Raw genomic sequence first — 19,671 nt, 5'->3', positions numbered from 1 at the left:
CATTACAACTCACGTTTAAAGACAACACTTGGCTCTCAAGAGGCAAAGAACCACCACAAATTTATTCAAAGAATCGCTACAAAGTTTTTCGTTCAGTATTTTTCCTACATAAGAATGTGGTGTCTTAACTTTTCTTCATGCTTATGCCTCATTCTGTGAATTCTGATACACAGGCAGCTGTTGGCTCTGCATCCTTGCGCTGAGCCAACCAACAACAGATTAATGCATTCTGAAAAGGCTGTGTCTGTGTTGACCATGCATGGAGCAGTTTTTTTTGTTTGTTTGTTTTGTTTTTTTTCCTGTTATTTCTTAGCAGGATCTGGAGACATTTGAGTTTCGCGGGAAGGCGTGTGCAGGTTAGAAACAAAGTCAACGTTATTTTCCAGGAGTCAATAGAACTCCTGAGGGTTTCAGTTCACATGAGGGCTTCAGATCCAGTTCCTCCAGGGCCCAGTCTCTGTTCTGTTCTATTCTATTCCATTCTTTTCTATTCATTTTCATTTTTGTTAGCTGTGAAGTATTTTGTAACTTTGTGGGTTTTTTTTTTCCTCCCTTTGGCTCAGGTATTTTTAGGAGCAAGCTATTTAAAAATAATTGGGGATTGATAGATGGCTCAGTGGGCCCGAGTTTGATTTCTGGAATCCGTGTAAAGGAAAGGCCCAAGTGCACAATGTTGCCTGAGCTTTACAAGAGAGTCTTGACATTTGTGCAGGTGTACACACACACACACACACACACACACACACACACACACGCACACGCACACGCACACGCACACGCACACGCACGCACGCACACGCACACACACAGAATAACAAGTAACAATTAGTAAAAATAAATATCCATGTACCTCTGTCCTTGGCTTGCAGTGTAATGTAACCGTGCTTAAAGAACATATCCCATGTGGTGTAAATGCTTCTGTGCACTGTGGCTAATTTTTAGGCACCGTGTGGTAGTGTCTCATTGGGATGCTTCACAGGATTGGAAGGAACCCATATTGTCTGCTGTCACATTGGAGGCTGCAGGGGGGCTGGTAGGTAAAGAGGTCTAAGAGTCCGGCTTTGCCTTGTGTCTTCGTGGTGGTTGTCTCTGTCCTGCTTCTCTGCATTTCCAAAGGAGGAAGGTTGGTGAGTACAAATATAGTTGGATTTGTCCATCTTCCCTTCATTGTCGAAGTCTTTTCCTTCAGGGCTGTTAGTTTCGAATACACACAGCAGAGGTATCTTCTTGCTGAATTAGCCTCTGTCGTCCATCTTGTATTTATCTTCTCTATACCTCGAAACACTGTTCATTGCTAAATGCCTGTACCTTGTCCTCTCACAAACAGCATTAAAAAGAGAGAGAAAATTTAGCAGATAATTTAAATTTAGCACAACTATTGATAAGGCTGAAACTGAGTCCCCCATCTCTCTCTCTCTCTCTCTTTTTTTTTTTTTTTGGTTATTCTAACTCTTCCTTTTAGAAAGAAAGAAGGGAAGGAAAGAAGGAAAAAGGGGGAAAGAGAGAGGGAGAGAGAAACAAGACTGGAATTTTTAAAAGATTCTACTTTTTATCTCCACTAATTGCTGATTAACAATGGTGGTTTCATTTTTAGTGATTCATCCACCATTTTCATTGTGTACCTCCAACTTATTGTGGCTTTATGTAGACTAGAAGATTTAACAATAGCATGATTTCTATTTCTGCCCTGATCTTTGTGTCAACAGTATCATACAGCTTACCTCTGTTACTCTGACGTGCACTACAAACTTCATAATGCAGTGTTTTTTCACCCCACAATGCATTGCTTTTTTTTTTTTTTAATTAAAGAGGTAGTTTCTCTGCACGCTGACTTCCACAATTCTTTTACTTTATTTAGTCAGGATTTCATTGTGTAATCCAAGCTGGTCTCAAGCTTGCAATCCTCCTGTCTCTATCCCCCAAGTGTTGGAATTACAGGTGTGTCACCCCATTCCCCTTCTCAGTTTTTATTCTGTCTCAGTGCCTGGGCTGTAAGCTTCTTAAAGCCAAAGCCTGGGACTTTCCCCCTTGGATCTCATCACCAGCCCACTGTGTGTTCCACCCTCAGTGGTGGCTGATGAAGGAATGGATGGGACCGTTCTTGGTGTCTTAGACTCAGGTCCTGTATTTTTTCTGTGGCAACCCCAGCATATCGACTGGTGTAAAATTGGGGTTCAATGAGTCTATTTTGAATTCAGGGTTGGAGACAAGAGAATAGAAAGTTTGAACTCTGCTCTTTTGAGTTCAAAACTATTAATTAATTAAAACCATTAATCTCTTTTGAACAGTAAATAAAGATGCCGAGACTCAGAAAAGGAGAATAGCAGATGTTCTGGGGTAATCCTGTTCCTCTTTTAGATGGATTCCTGCCTGGGACTCTGACAAATTCCCCTTGAGTTTTTAAATACATCTCTGGCGTAGGTCCTTCTTGTAGAGTGATAAGAATTCTTTACTGGGCAGCCCCAGGGAAGGAAATGAAGGGATTACTGATTTCCTGTCTGGGTTTGTAGCTCTGTTTCTGACCACATCCATGCCCTGCCCCCATGCCCCAAACAACAAGGGTAAAGAACAGGACAGTACTGAGTGCTGACAGTGCTTCTCTCTCTCTCAATCTCTCTCTCTCTCTCTCTCTCTCTCTCTCTCTCTCTCTCTCTCTCTCTCTCCCTCCCTGCCTCCCTCCCTCCCTCCCTCCCTCCCTCCCTCCCTCCCTCCCTCCCCTCTCTCTCTCTCTCTCTCTCTCTCTCTCTCTCTCTCTGCAAGGATTATCATTATCATTCCACAGAATAGGGAACAGAGACTGGAGGTGAATTGCTGTGCCTGAGGAAACATTAGCATGTTGCTGCGAAGAATTTAAGTCTGTTTACTTTTACCAGCAAAGCCCATATTCTTTCCCCTGTATCTTACCATTTTCAGCCAGACTTTATAATTTGGCTTTGTATACGGCACAGAAGGCCTCTGTGACTCCTGGTATATTGAAGTCGTAGGCTATGACATCACCTTGTAGGGATGCTTGTGATCCAGCTTTGCCTTGTTTAAAAATGATTCTTTAATGTGTCTTCAATGTCTTCAGAGACGGAATAAGTAAGATAACAGAATATACACATTCCAAAATAAAAGCAGAATGATTTTATATGTGTGAGGGGCCTGATAGAAATCCTGTTGGGAGAAAGAGTAGCTGAACTAGGAAGGAGGAAGGACCTGCTGTTTTAGATCCTTGCAGCATCTCAGACTCACTGGAGACGTGGAAGGGAACACACCTTGAAGGGGAAGGGCAGCTATCTGTGGTTAAAATCAGAAAAGCAGAGGACAAAATTATTTGTGATGAAATCCACCTTCAGAACTGATCGTCTGTGGCTTAGGCCAAGTGCAGACTGTCAGAGCAATTACCCCAAATTCAGGTGAAAGGGGGTGCTGACCTCGTTTGCAGCATCTGGCCTGATTCTTCTTGTGATCTCTGTTCCAAGGTCGCAGGACCCAGAGCAATCTCACTGCCTCAGCCTGTGTGGGCTGAGACGGAATTTACCGACACCCATCCCCAGCTGTGAGTTCCGTTCCTGTGAAACTCTGCTAAGCACAGTTTTTATCCCATAAGGGCATTTCTTTCAGCGTGTGCGAGCTACCAAGTACTTGGAATGATGAGAACTAGATAACTAGGTTAGAAACGGGTAGGGAAAGGAATTAAAATCAAGCAATACGTAGCGCAGGCAAGCTGAGCAGGAGATCAACCTCTTGCACTGGGTTAGACACAAAGCCACCTCCCTCTCAGGAGCCAGTGTGGATGTAAGGGGAGTCTCCTCTGTCACTACAGTGATACTGTCACCACATGGGGCAAGCAGTCCTCCCCACCATTCACTTGACCAGTGGAGAAGCCCGACCATAAGAAGCACCTCTCTGTGGGTTTTTGACCTTCAAGGAAGCCAGATGAAGGTGGGTGCATCTGGTCAGGAGACCCTGGGAATAACCCTACAGCAAACACCAGACAACCGAGAACACTGAGTTTCTCCGTTACAGTCAGACTTCCTGTCTTGAAAGATTAAAACCGAGCTTCAGGATAATTTTCAGAATGATTTGTTCCTCCAGGTCCCTGGGTAGCCTTTCCCAAGACTCCCATGTATGCAAACTGCTTGATGTAGAGTTGTTTGGAGACCTGTTTCCCTCACCAGAGAAGTCATCCTGAGCTCCAGCCAGCTATTCAGACATCAGCTATAATGGCTGTATCTAGGAGAGTTTCCGTGAAGACAATCAACAGCAGCATTCCACGCTCAAGCGCACACAAGCACACAAATACACACCCACACTTGTTCACACACATCTGCACATACACGCTCAAACACACACACACTCGCACACACACACAAATACATACATACTCTCACACACATGCACACACACACACACATTTTCAGTTTCACTTTGCATGCATTTGGTTGGTTGTAGAAAACAGCACATTGTACTGAGACACTAAAAAAGGAAAGCCTGATGAAGAAGCCTAGGATGACCAAAAACAAAGAAAACATATAATGTGCTCATTACCGCTTACACATTTAACTGGGAGTAATCACATCCTCATGTTTCCCACTTGTACACATTAAAGAAAATGTCAGTAATTAGTGGAAAATTCAACATAATGAATCCATGTCAATGCAAGGTTTTAAATATAGCATTTACACAGGTTACAAATTCCAACTTGACAATCAGAGCCAAACTTTTGTGTGTGTGTGTTTTAAGTCGTCGGGGAGGGTGGCCTTTGATATTTGAGTCCTGCTAGTGTACTTGAGCTCTAAGATGGTATTCTGGCATTTTTCAAGCAGATTTCAGTCCTCGCAGTGAGAAAGGGTCAATCTTCCAGGTTCACTGAAGCAGTCACATCCCAGAGATGAATGCTCTGGACTCGTACTAGGGCAGTTGGTGGATCACAGTCCCAAAGTCCCCTCCTCAGGTTAATGCAGGGACACATTTTCAGTTTGGGAAACTACTGAGGTGGATAGTTCTCCAAAAACCAAAAGCAGTCTAGGTTATCAATAGCTTCTGGGTGACAGAGCTTGCCACACTCAGGAAACCCAAGAAGGAAGATGGACTCCCTTTGGTCCATTAGGTTGAAGACATTCAAAATGAAATATGAAAGTTGTTGATTTGATTGTGAAAACAAACTAAGTTTCCACTTGGAATATCTTTTAAAAGCAGCTGTGTTCTTGCGACTGACACTGAGCGAGAAGAGCGGCACTGGAGCCCACACTCAGTCAGGACTCTCCTGAGAGAAAGGCAAGAGTTACACTGTTCAGATGAGCCTGCCTTGGCAGGGACCCATGAGCTCTGCCGTGGCTCCAGCCCAGGTAAGTGAACTTAAGGATTAACTTGTCTAATTTTAACTAAACTAAGCTCAGCGAAGATTAAGCGACTTAAAACATTTCCTGCAAAGAAACAGAAAATTTAGGATATTATTAGAAAAAGCAAGAACAAGGAAATATCGGGCCCTATATGTGATCATCAGCCGAATTAAAACAAGAGCCGAAAAAATGTATACAGAAGTCGGGCACGGTGGTGTATGCTTATCACCCTGGCATTCTAGAACTGAGGGCAGAAGAATATCTGTGAGTTTGACCTCAGTCTAACCTACACAAGAAGTTCAAGTCCAGCTTGTGTGATACAATAAGATCCTGTCCCCTGAACCCAAAAGCATAAAGATAAAAAATAAAGCCGGGCGGTGATGGCGCATGCCTTTAATCCCAGCATTTGGGAGGGAGAGGCAGGCAGATCTCTGTGAGTTTGAGGCCAGCCTGGTCTACAGAGCGAGTTCTAGGACAGGCTCCCAAGCTACACAGAAAAACCCTGTCTTGAAAATAAATAAAGAAAATAAATAAATAAATAAATAAATAAATAAATAAATAAATAAATGGATAAGGAAGAGGCACCAGACAGCCAGTACACATGTCTTCTAGATAACATTTTGAAAAAAAAATAATAATGTAGGAATAAAGTTGGTGACTCGGTGGGCATCAGAGGAAACGATTTGCAGTCGGCTGCTGTGACCTGTGACCTTCTCTTTCAGGTCTCAGATGATGGAATTTTCTAGACTCAATCTCAGTGATCATCCAAGGGAGAAATAACTGCCCTGGGTGCTGTTAAAATTCCCAGCATGTGTGCACTGAGCCTTGCACACACAGAGACATGTAGAGCTCTCACCCTGCATCAAAGAGACACTTCCGCAGCAGACACAGAACGTCACAAAAAGCCACAACTGCTCCAAGCGTAGAGAACAAGTGGCCACGAGGTGCTCAGCTCCAGCTGATATGTCTTCATTTCAGCACCTCACTTGAGGCTCCAGGAACATGGCAGAAGAGGGGACAGAAAGTTGTAAGGGACAGAGAGCTGTGTCTTCTGTCTGTGACAGGGAACGACACCCATGAAATTCCAACAGTATGGCCACCCAAACAAGACCTCTTGACAGGCCAGCACAGATGGGGGAGATATCATGAGGTCACATACCCAGATGAAAGGCTGCAGGCAAGCAATGGCTGCTGGGAGATGGAACCAGTCTTCCCCAGGAACTGATACCCACCCAAGTGGTCAGCACTAAACACGTAAACACATGAGCAACAGTGAATGCAAATTGCGTGTGTGTGTGTGTGTGTGTGTGTGTGTGTGTGTGTGTGTGGTGTGTGGAGAGAGAGAGAGAGAGAGAGAGAGAGAGAGAGAGAGAGAGAGAGAGAGAGAGGAGGATTAATGAAGAAGAGGTCATGAATTGGAGAGAAAGTAGTGGGAACGTGCAAGAGTTGGAGATGGAAGGGGGAGGGGAGGAAGTGGTATAAACACCATCCTCATATGAAATTTTCATTGAAGAAAGAAGGCAATAAAAAGAGAGATGTCATAAACAGCACCAGGAATGTGCCTTACTGGTCAAGCACTTGCCTGGGACACAAGAGGCCCTGGGTTCAATTCACAGAATTAGAAGGAAAATTTTTTCAAAATTTATAGTGTCACTGAGATGGTTCATCAGATGGTGGCCTGAGGTCAGTCCCTGGAAACCGCACAGGGGAGGAAAACTGACTCCCAAAGGTTGACCTCTGACATTCACAAACATGCACGGCATGCACATACCTGCACACGCGTGCGCGCGTGTGTGCGCGCGCATACACACACACACACAAATAAATTAAAATAATGTAATCAAATCAATTTTGATGGATACTGGGAAATAGGGAAGGCCCTTGAAAACCTTTTTAAATGGAGTTTACTGATATGTAGTGGGTAGCCATTCCAGCTTGGATCTGGAAGTTCCAACCCCCATTGAGACTCTGGCAACTGTCATGCCTACGAGGCGGGGCCAGGGGAGGTGCCTGGAGACCAGAGAGCTGGATGGGCCAGTGCTCTCTGTCTTTGAGCTCGCTCTGTGCTGGGACGCTGAACGGTGAAGGTGGACTGTGCAGAGCTCCGGAGAACACCGCTGGATTGCGATATACCTTTCCCAGACCCTGCCACCTACCTTTCACTTAATTTGTGAGTTACGCCATTAAATAAATATCCTTTGAACTATGTGGAGTGGCCAAAATAATTTCTCCAATATCTGGCGCCCAGCGTGGGGCACGAACCCACGACCCTGAGATTAAGAGTCTCATGCTCTACCGACTGAGCTCTGCACAGTCCACCTTCACCGTTCAGTGTCCCAGCACAGAGAGAGCTCAAAGAGAGAGCGCTGGCCCATCCAGCTCTCAGGTCTCCAGGCGCCTCCCCTGGCCCCACCTCGTAGGCATGACAGTTGCCAGAGTCTCATTGGGGGTTGGAACTTCCAGATCCAAGCTGGAATGGCTACCCACTACACTGATATTCTATGGGAAATGATTTAAATGACAGTCCCATCTCAAATCAAATGTTGGGGATTTGTCTAACAGAGAGACGCATGCCAACTCCAAGTTCTTCTTCAGCTAACATGTGTGCTCCATGGCACATGCTCATGCTCTCACCACAGCCTGAGCCTTAAAGATCAAAGGGATGTTTGAGCAAAAGCAACTCCAAGGAGACATCCCGCCAGTGGAACCACCAATAAAAACTGAAAGTATTTCTGGGGAAGACGAGGTAGGAGGATGATGGCTTCAAAGACAATCTGTACTCCAGAATGTGTTCCAAGCTGGCCTGGGCTACACAGCAAGACCTTGTCTTAAAAACAAATTAAGAAATAAGAGCAAGGTTTGTTCTCATCTGGTTTCAAAATCTAAAAAGATGTAAATTATTTGTAACCTTACCCACTTTGACAAATGGCTAGTTAAGCATTTGCAAGTTCTTGAATATGGTGTTTTGATAAGAGGATAAAAGGACAGGGACCTGAGGGGGCATTTGGTGACATGATCAACAGTGTTTGGCCTGCAAGCAGCTGAAGTGTAAAGCTGGAGGCAGCCTCTGGTGTGAAAGCTGCTTGGGTTCCATTTGCAGACATCCGAGGCGTAGCTGAAGCAGAGAGGGGACACCTCAAGGAAAGACCCCTTGTTGATTTTCTTTTTCTTTTCTTCCCAAGACAGGGTTTCTCTGTGTAGCCCTGGATGTCCTGAAACTCTTTTTGTAGACCAGGCTGGCCTTGAACTCAAAGAGATGCCTCAGTCTCCCAAGTGCTGGGATTAAAGACATGTACCACCACTGGGCCCCCTAGTCGATTTTCAATAAAGGGCCTCACTGAAAGGTGAACTCCGCATGAAGAACAAACTAGTCCACTAAACTGGGTGTAAAGTCAAGCCTTTGTTTTGCACACTGGCCCTGTCTTCTGCAAAGCTTTCATTCGCACACATTCGTGGCCCTGTCTTACGGATCCCTGTCCTCTTACCAAATCATGTCAGATAAAAGTGGAAGTGTCACAAGAGACCACAGGACTGGATAGATGGGTGGAGCAGTCCAGGAATATGGGAAGAGCAACGTGTTCTATTTAAGATTCTGCCAGCACTCTGCTTTCTCTGGCATTGTCTCCTGGCTCCTCACCCCCAAGGGACCTCTCTCATTACCAAGTTTCCAGTTCCTGGTGCCACCCTGGGGTCAGTAATTCCATACCTGTTTCTCCAATAACCCTCCATTGTGAGGACACAATATTTTACTGAGAAATGGGGTAGAGTCTCAAAAAAAAAAAAAAAAAAGTCTAGTGACATTGAAAAGGAGGTCTCATTCTTGTCTTAGAGATTTTTTTAAAGCCTAACTAGGCTTATGTTCCTTATATTTTAACCAGAGTGTTTACATATTTATAGATACTTGAAAATAAATGTGAATGACTAGGAAACCACTTTGGTCCCTGTGATCTGTCACATACTTAGGAGGCACAGCTCTTACACACATCAAACACTTCACTGCTTTATAAAATGATCAGAGGAATACCACCACGCTTGGCATTTATAAAATACATCAAAAAGGAGACAGCTTCCCTTGGTCTTCTGGATTCTCCCTTCTGCTGTGTGTTTCAGGAGCGCCTATTTTGTCCAGGAAGTGTACAGACTCTACATCACGTAGTTTAACTCAAACTCTACTAGGGACTGGATCGAGGCAATTATATTTTCTTTTTCCTTTATTACTTCCCTACCTGGAAGGAAGGTTAATTTCATCACTCATCTTTCCAGATGAGCCCACGTTAGGTCCCTAGGAACCATCACCTCTGTGATCAGAAGTCTCTCTCAGGGCTTCTCTGAATTATTGCTTGAGAATCTCTCTCTCCTCCCCCATCTCATATGAGAGATTGACAAACAGTGTATGTGTGTGTGTGTGTGTGTGTGTGTGTGTGTGTGTGTGTGTGCGCGCGCGTGCGCATAGCTGTGGACAGAGCAGATGGGGTAAATTGTGGCGCATACATGAACCTCAAAGCCAGTCCACTCTCATCTTTATCTGCCTTCATGACTATGAAATCTATGAGCTTTGCTTTCCAGGCCTTGAAATGGGAAGGACAGTCATGTCTATGTTTACATAACATCACATATGGAACAAAGGAGACAACAAGTGCTTTGAACACAAAACCAGAAACTGCAGGATAAATAATCAGCTCAGGACAGGAAGACAGCCACAAACAAAAGCATAACACATTTGTAACAGTGAAGTCCAAGGCAGACTCCACGGAATAATAAACCCAGATTGAGTCTTAAGGTACATTGGGGTTTATGTGGCCAGTGCTAGTAACCACACAGATTAAAGGAACTAGGTGTAAGAATAATAAAAGACTATGATCTTTAGGCTACCCAAATTGCCGTGTTATATGGTGAGCATTAACTGATGAGCATGGACCCTGAGACGAGAGGAGCTGCCTGCCTTAAGCAGTCTCTCCGCGTGCGTCTCACAGAATTTGCCTTCCAAACCCTCCCTGATATTTGCTGTGTTTTCTTTCCCTGCTTAATCTTATTATTTATTTAACGGATACCTTTATTTGCTGCCTGCGCTGTTCCAGGCTCTGTTTAATGGGCTGGAGACAAAGTACTATGTGGACCAGCCAGCTCATCTGATTTGCACACTGCTGTGTTTCACTTACATTCAACAAGTACTTTTCCTGACAGATGTGCCACCTCTTTGGGAACCAAACGGAAGAGGTATAGAGATAGAGTTACACATGCAATGAATATACTCTGATTTTTATAATGTGCTTCACAGTTGGAAGATACCATATACAACACTCTGTTGGATTCTTTCCCAAACACCATTCAAAAGGTTTTTCTACCCATTTCTAAGCAAAACAAGATGAGGACTCAAAGTGTATCAACTCGCCAGCATCCCTTGCTTATAACTATACCAAAGTGGCCTTCTCCTAGGATCCTGTATGTCTGAATCTGTGTTCCTCACTGACTGGAGAAAGGTGCAGGGCAGTAAGCCAGCCAAGCATGGCTCCCCAAGGATTGGCTGAGGCTCTCTTTGGGGTACACTTCCTAAGTACAGAGCCAACAAGCCTTATCCTAAGGTCACGGGCATTGGCGCTCAGGTCTGAGCTCAGCTAAAATAAAATCTATTTGGTGTAGGAATGTCTACCTAACATGAAAGAACTTTTGGAAAACAAGGAGTCAATGCTGACATCAGAGGCCCAGCAACAAGAAAATAAATGATCTCATTGAGTGCCAGAGCTACAGGAAACAGCTACCTTTGGACGATTCTAACAAATTTAGCCAGAGTCCTCTCTCAGTGCCCTCAGCACCATCCTCCCAAAGCTCTATTTTCCTGGGATACTAGAAGAGTCAAAACTTTGGAAGAGATTTGAGTCCACACAGTTCAGTAGGTGAGGGCATTGTCACCAAGCCTGATGACCTCACTTGGTGAGAGGAGAGAACCGAAACTTACAAATTTATTTAAAAAAAACAAAAGTGATGCCTCAATCCTGCAAAAGTAAGCTGAATGCAGAGTTCCCTCTGACCTCGGGGAATGGACAAGGGCAGCGAATTCAGGTTTACATTTTAAGGCCTTATAGGGCGATTTGAAAAATTTAGAAACTGAAGTCTGAATCAACATGAGCACATTAAAGATGACTTTCCCTCTGTAAAGCAAGACCCCAGAGGAGCCATAACATCGCAGCCAGGATAGACCAAAAATAAACCCACCACCCCCTCCACCTCCGTTTCTCAGCAGGAAGTTCTCAGTTGGAGCTGAGAGCTGGAGTGTGGGGAGACAGCAGCAGCTGTGGGAATTTACAATCTGAAAAGCTCCAGTTGTAAAATTCACTTGAAGCTGGGCTGCGGTACCCGGGGGGAAACACGTGTGTAATCCTGACCATCCTAAAGAAAGTAAGAGCCCATGGTAATAAAAGGATGGTGATGATAGCCTGAAAGGCCATGTACCAATGCATGAAATCAAATCAGCGAAGGAACGCGAAGTCGGCAAAGTCGAGGTCTCAGATATAGATAATCGGAGAAACATCCTCCAAAACAACCATACTCATTACACACGAAGCCGTAACAAGCTTGAGATGGTCTCAGAAAGTAAAATCTCTCCAAAGAAAAAGATCAACGTGAGTGGAAAGAAAGCAAGGAAATCTCCTAAGATTGGAAACTGCAGTGCAAACAGTTCCCAACTCTGAATACTGCTCTGTTTTGAAACAGCTGAAGTAAAGATCGGTGAATGAGACAGAAGAAGTTATACAGAATGCCCTACAGAGAATAAGAGTTCATAAATACACATGGAGCTTAAGACAAAAATAAAGACTATGGGAAACTTTAGTATGCAGTTGTCTTGCTTTACACACACACACAGAGAGAGAGAGAGAGAGAGAGAGAGAGAGAGAGAGAGAGAGAGAGAGAGAGAGAGAGAGAGAGAGAGAGAAAAAGAAAAGAAGGAAGGAAGGAAGAAAATGGAGAGAGAAGAGGCCCCAAAGGCAGCACTTTTCAGTCATTTCTTACATAGCAGCTGACAGTTTCCTGAATCAGTGGAAAGAGCAGGAATTTCTCACCTCCATAGACAAAGTAAAAGCTTCTTAGCCTAACAACAGGGATTCATCCTAGAAAACACATAGTCCAAATTTGGGCAATATCCCTGTACCTACTGAACATCCTTGTTTAGCTCAGTCCATCTCAAACATGCACAGGACACTTAGCCCATAGTCAAGCAAAGTCACAATGCAGACTGGAATAGATGGCCATTTTACATGAATTAAGATTGTCCTTGTCACACACAGGACACAGAGATGAGCATTCAGTAGGCATGATGGGAGAGACAATGTGGTCCTATTCTGGGATCATGGTCCACGATAGAGCATCCACTGTACAGCTAGCGGGGAGCCTCTGTCCACTGCTGATACTAAAGATCTCAGTGGTGACTAAGCATATGAGCTGATGGTGGCCATTCTTATTCAAACCTCTGCATTGGGAGACGGAGGTCTGCAAATGAGCCAACCGGCCCCTAGGGTGAACACAGAGGAAGTAGCCTCCTGTCTATGTGGTATGAAGAATATTTGGGTAAATAGGTATGTATTTTCAAGTCAAGGCTGGGCCATAGCTGTGCACAATGCCTCCTGAAGCTGGCAGCTGTGTTTAAGGTCTATTTTTCACTCAAAGAAATACGCAAATCTTTAATGGCAGCCAATCATTTCTGGGGAACTTGGGTTCTCAGAGTGAAATGATGAACAATATGGGAAACCTTCCATTTTTGTAAGGCACAGCATGGAAATCCATCCCCATAGTTCAGTTGTAGAAGGGAAGCCAAGTCTCACACTCAGCCAACACTGGCTTGTGTTTGCCCACACCAGCACATGGGTAATTAGTTGAAATCACCCAGTTGTGACCCTTGGGAGAGGAATGGAGGGCCGGGCTACATTCAAGACGTGTACCAAATACTTGAGGGCATTTTTAGCAAGTGGGCAAAATGACTCTTTGAAGTCATCAGGCTTCTGTTACTAACCTTGAAGTTTCTTCACGGAAAGCAGAAATGGATATCTGAAACTGGAAAAAGTCATCCCTCCAGAGTAGACAAGAGTGTGGCCTGGATGTGACTCACAGACGGGACAAGTGGCCTGGCTTCCACTCCCAAAGAGAGAGGAAGCCACAGTGAGAAACCCCAAGTGGGCAGGAGCACGTGGCAGGGTGCTGCTCTCTGGACGGGGGATGCAAGGGGCTGTTTCTCTCCAATCAGGAAAGGAACCATTACAGACTGGCAGCCCCGGAAGAAAGCTGCAGCCCGTGGATCCTCAGGGGATAGCGTCTGCCACAACCCCGTCCCCTGTGCCAGCCTCAGGCTCCTTCCTCCAAGTTGTCTTTCAGTCACAGCTTCAAGACGGTTCAGAAGACACGGTCGAAGCAGAAAAGTCCAGTCTCCTGCGCTAAGCTTCAACCTTGTATCTCTTATTCATGAAACTCTGAGAATTCCGTTCCCTCCCATGACCACATCGGCCTTTGGACACGCGCAGACAAAGGGAGGGATCAACTCAGAACGTAGTCGGCCTCCCGAGTGGACTCGAAATCTAGAAGGTCATAGAATTAGGTAGGCACCCAGAGCCATGCGAGCCTGAACCCACCTACATTTGGGGCCCTTTCCGCTCTACTTCAAACGGGGTAGGGTCCTTGAGTCTATCTAACCTCTCCTCTTCCCAACATGGCCCTACTGTCCATCACATTTGTCTGTCACGTTTAGTGTCCACAGTGCCTTGGGATCCTTCCCCTTGGAGCCCTCACACCTCTGATCCTGTAAGGGGTGCCACCCTTGCCTGGACACCCACCAGCAGGGCTTTCTCCCCAAACCATCCCCAGTTGTTGCTGCCCACTCCTAGCCATGTCCTGCCTCCTTTCCAGACTGAATTCCTGTGTGTGTGTGTTTTACTTCATCATTTCTGCAGCTGCAAGACATCTGGCACCTTCCCTCTCCACCCTTCTGAGATACCCTCATCACTCTAGGCATCCGAGAGTGGATTTACTTCCTAGGAAGGGCTTCCTTCCTATCCATAGGCTTGGGTTTCTGGAGCTCCACCTGAACCTGCTGCCGGGGACAACTTTCAACATTGAAAACTGGGTCCAGAGTTTTCTGTGTCTATTGTAAAGATTATTCAGATTTTCAAAGTCTTAATTTTTGCATCTTATGAGAATAGTGATAGAATAGCAACTTATGAACAACACACTACAACCCATCTATGAAATCGGTGAAGGCTGGACATATTCTGTGTACTGGAACTTGAACACTTACAAGAGAAGCACAGTCCAGAAACTGCAGAGAGCACTCTGACCAAATAAATCTAGACAGGCATATCGAATGCCACCTTTCCTTTTTCTTATGTCTTATTTATTTTCATGCATGTGTATGTGTGTTTGGCTGGGTGAGTTTATGTGCACCACATGAGAGCAGGAGCCCACAGAGGCCAGAAGGGGGACTCAGATTCTCTGAAGCTGAAGTCCCAGGCATTTATGAACTGCCGTGTGGATGCTGGAAACTGAACCTGGGTCCTGTGCAAGAGTCCTCAGTGTTCTTAACCATGGAGTCACCTCTCTAGCCCCGAAACCCTGTTTATATCCTTTTATTTAACACTCAACTGCTAAAAATCTATGCATAGAAAATTATCATATATAAAACACAAGCAGTTAGCCAAAAAATCTGCTTATAGAATTGTCACTTTAAGAAACCGAAGACAATCTTAAGTTTCTATCACTAAGAGATTAAAAATTAATATGCTCTATGTTCAAGCGATGGAATCCATCTAGACATTAAAAATAATTTTGTAGTTAAAGAATAAGAGATAATTACTTTTAATACATTAAATGGGGAAAACTGATACTCAGTCCAGGTACCTGTCTAGCAAGGTTGATTTATGTTTTGGGTTACCTGGAAGATAGAGAAAAAATATAAAAACAAAAGCTTATGAAACTAAACTGTTGACAGTGATTATCATTAGGTCATGGGATTTGGGGCTGCTTAAAATTGTATTGGCTAATGAGAAAATAAATAAAATAAATAATAGGAAATGATTGCCATAATCATAGCAGGAGAAAATGGAGTGTCAATTGAGGAGTATTGACCATAGACAGTTCTCACAACTGCTGTTTCTAAATATTGGGAAGGAATGCAGAGCCTGCAGCTATTTCTGGCTGGGGCCATGCTGTGCTATATCTTACTCTGTGTGGGAGGATGGGTGTGTGAACTCCCAGGAATTTAGGAACCCAGATTTCCTCCATCTGTAACCTCCTCATCAGCACAGCAGCTCAAGTCTACACTGCAACAGGAATTTCAAATATGAATTATTTCTTACTGTTTGTGAATCCAGTTTTCAAAACAGACAGGGACTGAGTCATAAGTAAATGACCTCTTCCACATTATCTCATCCTTAAGAGGCACCCGAAGCTCTCATGCACCGAGAGAAAGTATCACTGTCCACATTTGAGGCACGTGGTTTAAAATACCTTCCAGACAAATTGGGAAACACAGAATCAACGGCCTTTCAAGTGGAAACATAGCTTTATCCACAAGAGAACCTTGTGAAGGTTCAGAGATGTGTCCTCTGGGGTTCCCACAGCTCCCAGAACTACAATCATCTCTGTGCACATCCTATGAACCCCATTCCAACTCCAGCAGCTCACAGACCATTTTACTCTGGGGAAAGCAAACTCCTGAATGAATCCAAGGTCACTGAAACAAGGGTCAGAATTGTATCTGCCCATCTCAAGCTAGATAAAAATTAAGTGAGAGGGCTGGGGAGAGAGCCGGGTAAGTAAAGAGCCCACTGTATAAGAACAAGTTGGATCCCCAAGACCCACATTTCTTTAAAGACCAGCCACGGTGGTGTGAGTTTTTAATCCCAGTCCTAGGGAGGTGGAGACAGGATGATTCCTGGGATGCCAGACAGTCTAATTGTTATGTTCCAGACCAGTGAGAGATCCTGTCTCCAAAGAACAAGGTGGATGGTGTCCCGAGGAATGGCAACCAAAGTTGAGTTATAATCTTCAAGCAAGCCGGGCGGTGGTGGCGCACGCCTTTAATCCCAGCACTCGGGAGGCAGAGCCAGGTGGATCTCTGTGAGTTTGAGGCCAGCCTGGACTACCAAGTGAGTCCCAGGAAAGGCGCAAAGCTACACAGAGAAACCCTGTCTCGAAAAACCAAAAAAAAAAAAAAATTAAAATAATCTTCAAGCACATGTATACTTAAATGCAAACACACACACACACACACACACACACACACACACACACACACACGCGCGCGCACACACACACACACACACGTTAGAGAAGCCATAAGTAAAATGTATAGAGGAATACTAGCCATAATATCAGGCCCCTTCTATCACTGCCCTCTGCACTTGTCTGTCCACAAAACTGATGCAAAAAAAAAAAAAAAAAAGTGATTCCCAAAGGTTACCACAGACACACAGGAATATCACAGCTTCAGAAGATAGACCTGAGGACAAGGCATCCCACTGTGGCCCATGTCACCCTGTAGAACCCATCCTTGGCAGTCACCCAGATCTCTGGTCTCTGCCCCATCCTGCTCCTGTAGACCTTTTCTTACCGTTACATCTACAGGTGTTGTATCCCTTCAAAAACACAGGTGTTCAGCACAAGCAGTCTGCAGAAGCAGAGCCACTGGAGAGGGTGCCTTTGAAAGACATATCCTCCTGGCCCCATCTACTTCCTGGCTGCCTGGAGTTCGGCAGTATTCCTGTACCACGCCCTCAGCCCAGGAACATGGCCAGAACCTCCGAGTTCTTCCTCCTTTGGGTTGTCTCTCTTGGGTATTTGTCTCAGGCTAGAAAGTCTGATTCACTTTCCCTCTCAACTCCTGACCCCATATCCTAACCGACTCCCAACCTGCAACCCTATCCTATCCCTCCCCTACTCCCGGTCCTGACCCCCCACACACATCACACTGTTTCTGTCCTGGGTGCACTGCCAGAGCCTCCTGATTTTGGAGTCCTTCCCAAGCCCTTGTTCATCAGGCAAGCTTGTTCACTCTGTCTCCTTTGCTACATCTCCATAAGGTCCTTGTCACAATGTCAGGTATTTATAGCTTTGATTCAGAAAGGTCACTTAGGTGCCAAACTTAAGTACATAAATTGAGAAATTAAATTCCAGGAACGGAAGGTCCTGTATACATCTCCATTTTTAAAATGCCGTGTGTGCTGAACTCCTATTTGCTTTTTGGAAAATGCCCCAAGCTCCTTTTTCAAAACCACCACGTATGTTCCAGGTCCTCAGCCTTTCTTCATGTTGAAAGGCACAGTGTTGAGTTCTAAATGTCTCTCTACTGCCTGTGGAAGGCCACTGTCTCAAGGCACTGCACAGATCCACAGACATAGTAGGGCAGGATGCATTTCCTGCTCTAATAAAAATAACAGGAATATGAAGTTCGGGGTATGGAGAAGGGCCCACTGGGTAGAATAGTAGAATAGCACAACATGAGGATCTAATTTCCATGCCCAGAACACACATGAAACCTGGGTGTAGTAGCACCCTCCAGTAATCTTATCACTTCGAGCAGTGCCAGGCAGATCCCTGGAGCCTGCTGGCCAATCAGTTTAGCTAAACCAATGAGCATCAGGTTTAGTGTGAGATCTTGTCTCAAAAACTAAGATGGAGACAGAAGAGGACATTCAGCATTGACCTCTGGCTTGCATGCATGCAGGAAAAAGCACACACACCCCTGCATAAACGCACACACACATACACCCCACCACTGCCACCACCACCACCACCACCACCATCTTCCTTAGTTATTGTTTGTATTTGCCATAACCTGGAATAGCTGAGGTGTCACAGCTGTTCACCATATACCCATTTCCGTATCTCCACAGTTTCCTGGCTGTGGAACAGGCAGGGTCCTTTTTGCACATTGTGGGACAGGGATTATATCTTTTTCCCTAGGAGCTAGATGCATGCAAAGCACATACCATCCCCAGCTCTTTTCTGGACTAAGAGAGGAACGAGGAACAGAGCAAAGCCACCTTGGTGGCAGGGCCAGGGTGACAAATTGTCCCCATAGAGGTCCCAGTGAATGATCACCCTCCACCTATAGTCACCCACAGCCAACACACCACAAACGGTCTTCAACAGTCGGTGCTCAAAAGTCTAAGTGAATGAGCTTTCTTCTCCCTCCTACAGCCGGCCCTCTAAATTCTGCAATTATGCCATCATAAATGCTGAAATTCCACTCTGGCTCATAACCACAGCAGCAGACTGCCGTTGTGGAAACTGCCCAGAGCAGGTTCGAATGGCCGATAGAAAAATCTTCTGTTGTGCACCTCCCTGGAAACACAGAGCTGCTCAGTCACAAAGCCGAAGTCTGCAGTTCTGTACAGACGCAGCCCTACACTTGGTAAACCTTGCTGTGAGTGGTGTTTTCTGCCATTTGGGTTTTAGTTTCTTATTGTGATCCAAAGTTTATGCCAGTAAGGAAGGTTTCCTGGGCTTTGTTGTTGTTTTTCTCCCCTGTTCCTGCTCACCCAGATTCTGGACACTGAGCCTAGGGCTCTGAACACACCAGGCAAGTACTCTGCCAGTGAGTGACATTCCACCACCCACCCTGCCAGTGACATCTTACCAAGTCCCTCCCAATGGGAAGAAAGTTCACATGAACACATTCTGACCCAAGTCCTCCTGATTCCAGGATGCCACACCTCCATTTCTCAGATGTCTGTCGTTCTGAAACCTGGAATGCCAACTTGTCAAGGTGTGCCCTTTCATTCCCTGTGAGGGAAATCGCCTGCTTTGGTGAACTTTGACTGTCAATCAACTGAAAGACCACCCCAGTGCCCTCCTATACACCTCTCTCTAACCTCTTTATAGAGCTTGAATTCAACTACTCAATACATGGTTTCAACCAAAGCACATTTCTTCAAAACTCTGTACATTTGACAACTCTAATGTCCTCCAAATATGAAATTTAACTGCCTCAGGGTTTCTATTGCTGCAATGAAACACCATGACCAAAGCAACTTGTAGAAGAAAGAGTTTATTTGGCTTAAATTTTCAAATCATTGTTCATCATTCAAGGAAGTTAGTATAGGAATTCAAGCAGGGTAGGGACCTGGAGGCAGGAACTGATGCAGAGGCCATGGAGGGGTGCTGCTCACTGGCTTGCTCCCCATGGCTTGCTCAGCCTGCTTTCTTTTAGAACCCAGGACCACCCACAATGGGCTGGGCCCTCCACCATCAATTACTAATTAAGAAAATGCCCTAACAGGCTTGCCTACAGCTTGATCTTATAGAGAGTTTTTTCTTAATTGAGGTTTCCTCCCCTCAGATGAATCTATCCTGTGTCAAG

At 45.0% G+C, this 19,671-nt stretch overlaps 1 long non-coding RNA gene across 2 annotated transcripts; it reads right to left on the bottom strand.

The window, feature by feature from the left end:
- Positions 1 to 3,113: 3,113 nt before the first annotated feature.
- On the bottom strand, positions 3,114 to 18,495 carry LOC143270073 (uncharacterized). Of its 2 annotated transcripts, none has more exons than XR_013046969.1 (2): positions 18,299 to 18,495; positions 3,114 to 5,411 (listed from the first exon to the last, which is right to left on the bottom strand). It is a non-coding gene; the product is annotated as an uncharacterized LOC143270073 (long non-coding RNA). The 2 variants fall into 2 exon arrangements; XR_013046968.1 differs by lacking the exon at positions 18,299 to 18,495 and adding an exon at positions 6,184 to 6,647.
- Between the last annotated feature and the right edge of the window lie 1,176 nt (positions 18,496 to 19,671).

Source organism: Peromyscus maniculatus, chromosome 22 (genome assembly GCF_049852395.1).
Source record: "Peromyscus maniculatus bairdii isolate BWxNUB_F1_BW_parent chromosome 22, HU_Pman_BW_mat_3.1, whole genome shotgun sequence".
NCBI lineage: Eukaryota > Metazoa > Chordata > Mammalia > Rodentia > Cricetidae > Peromyscus > Peromyscus maniculatus.
The sequence above is the reverse complement of the archived record's forward strand: the minus strand, read 5'-3'. Positions and strand labels throughout refer to the sequence as shown.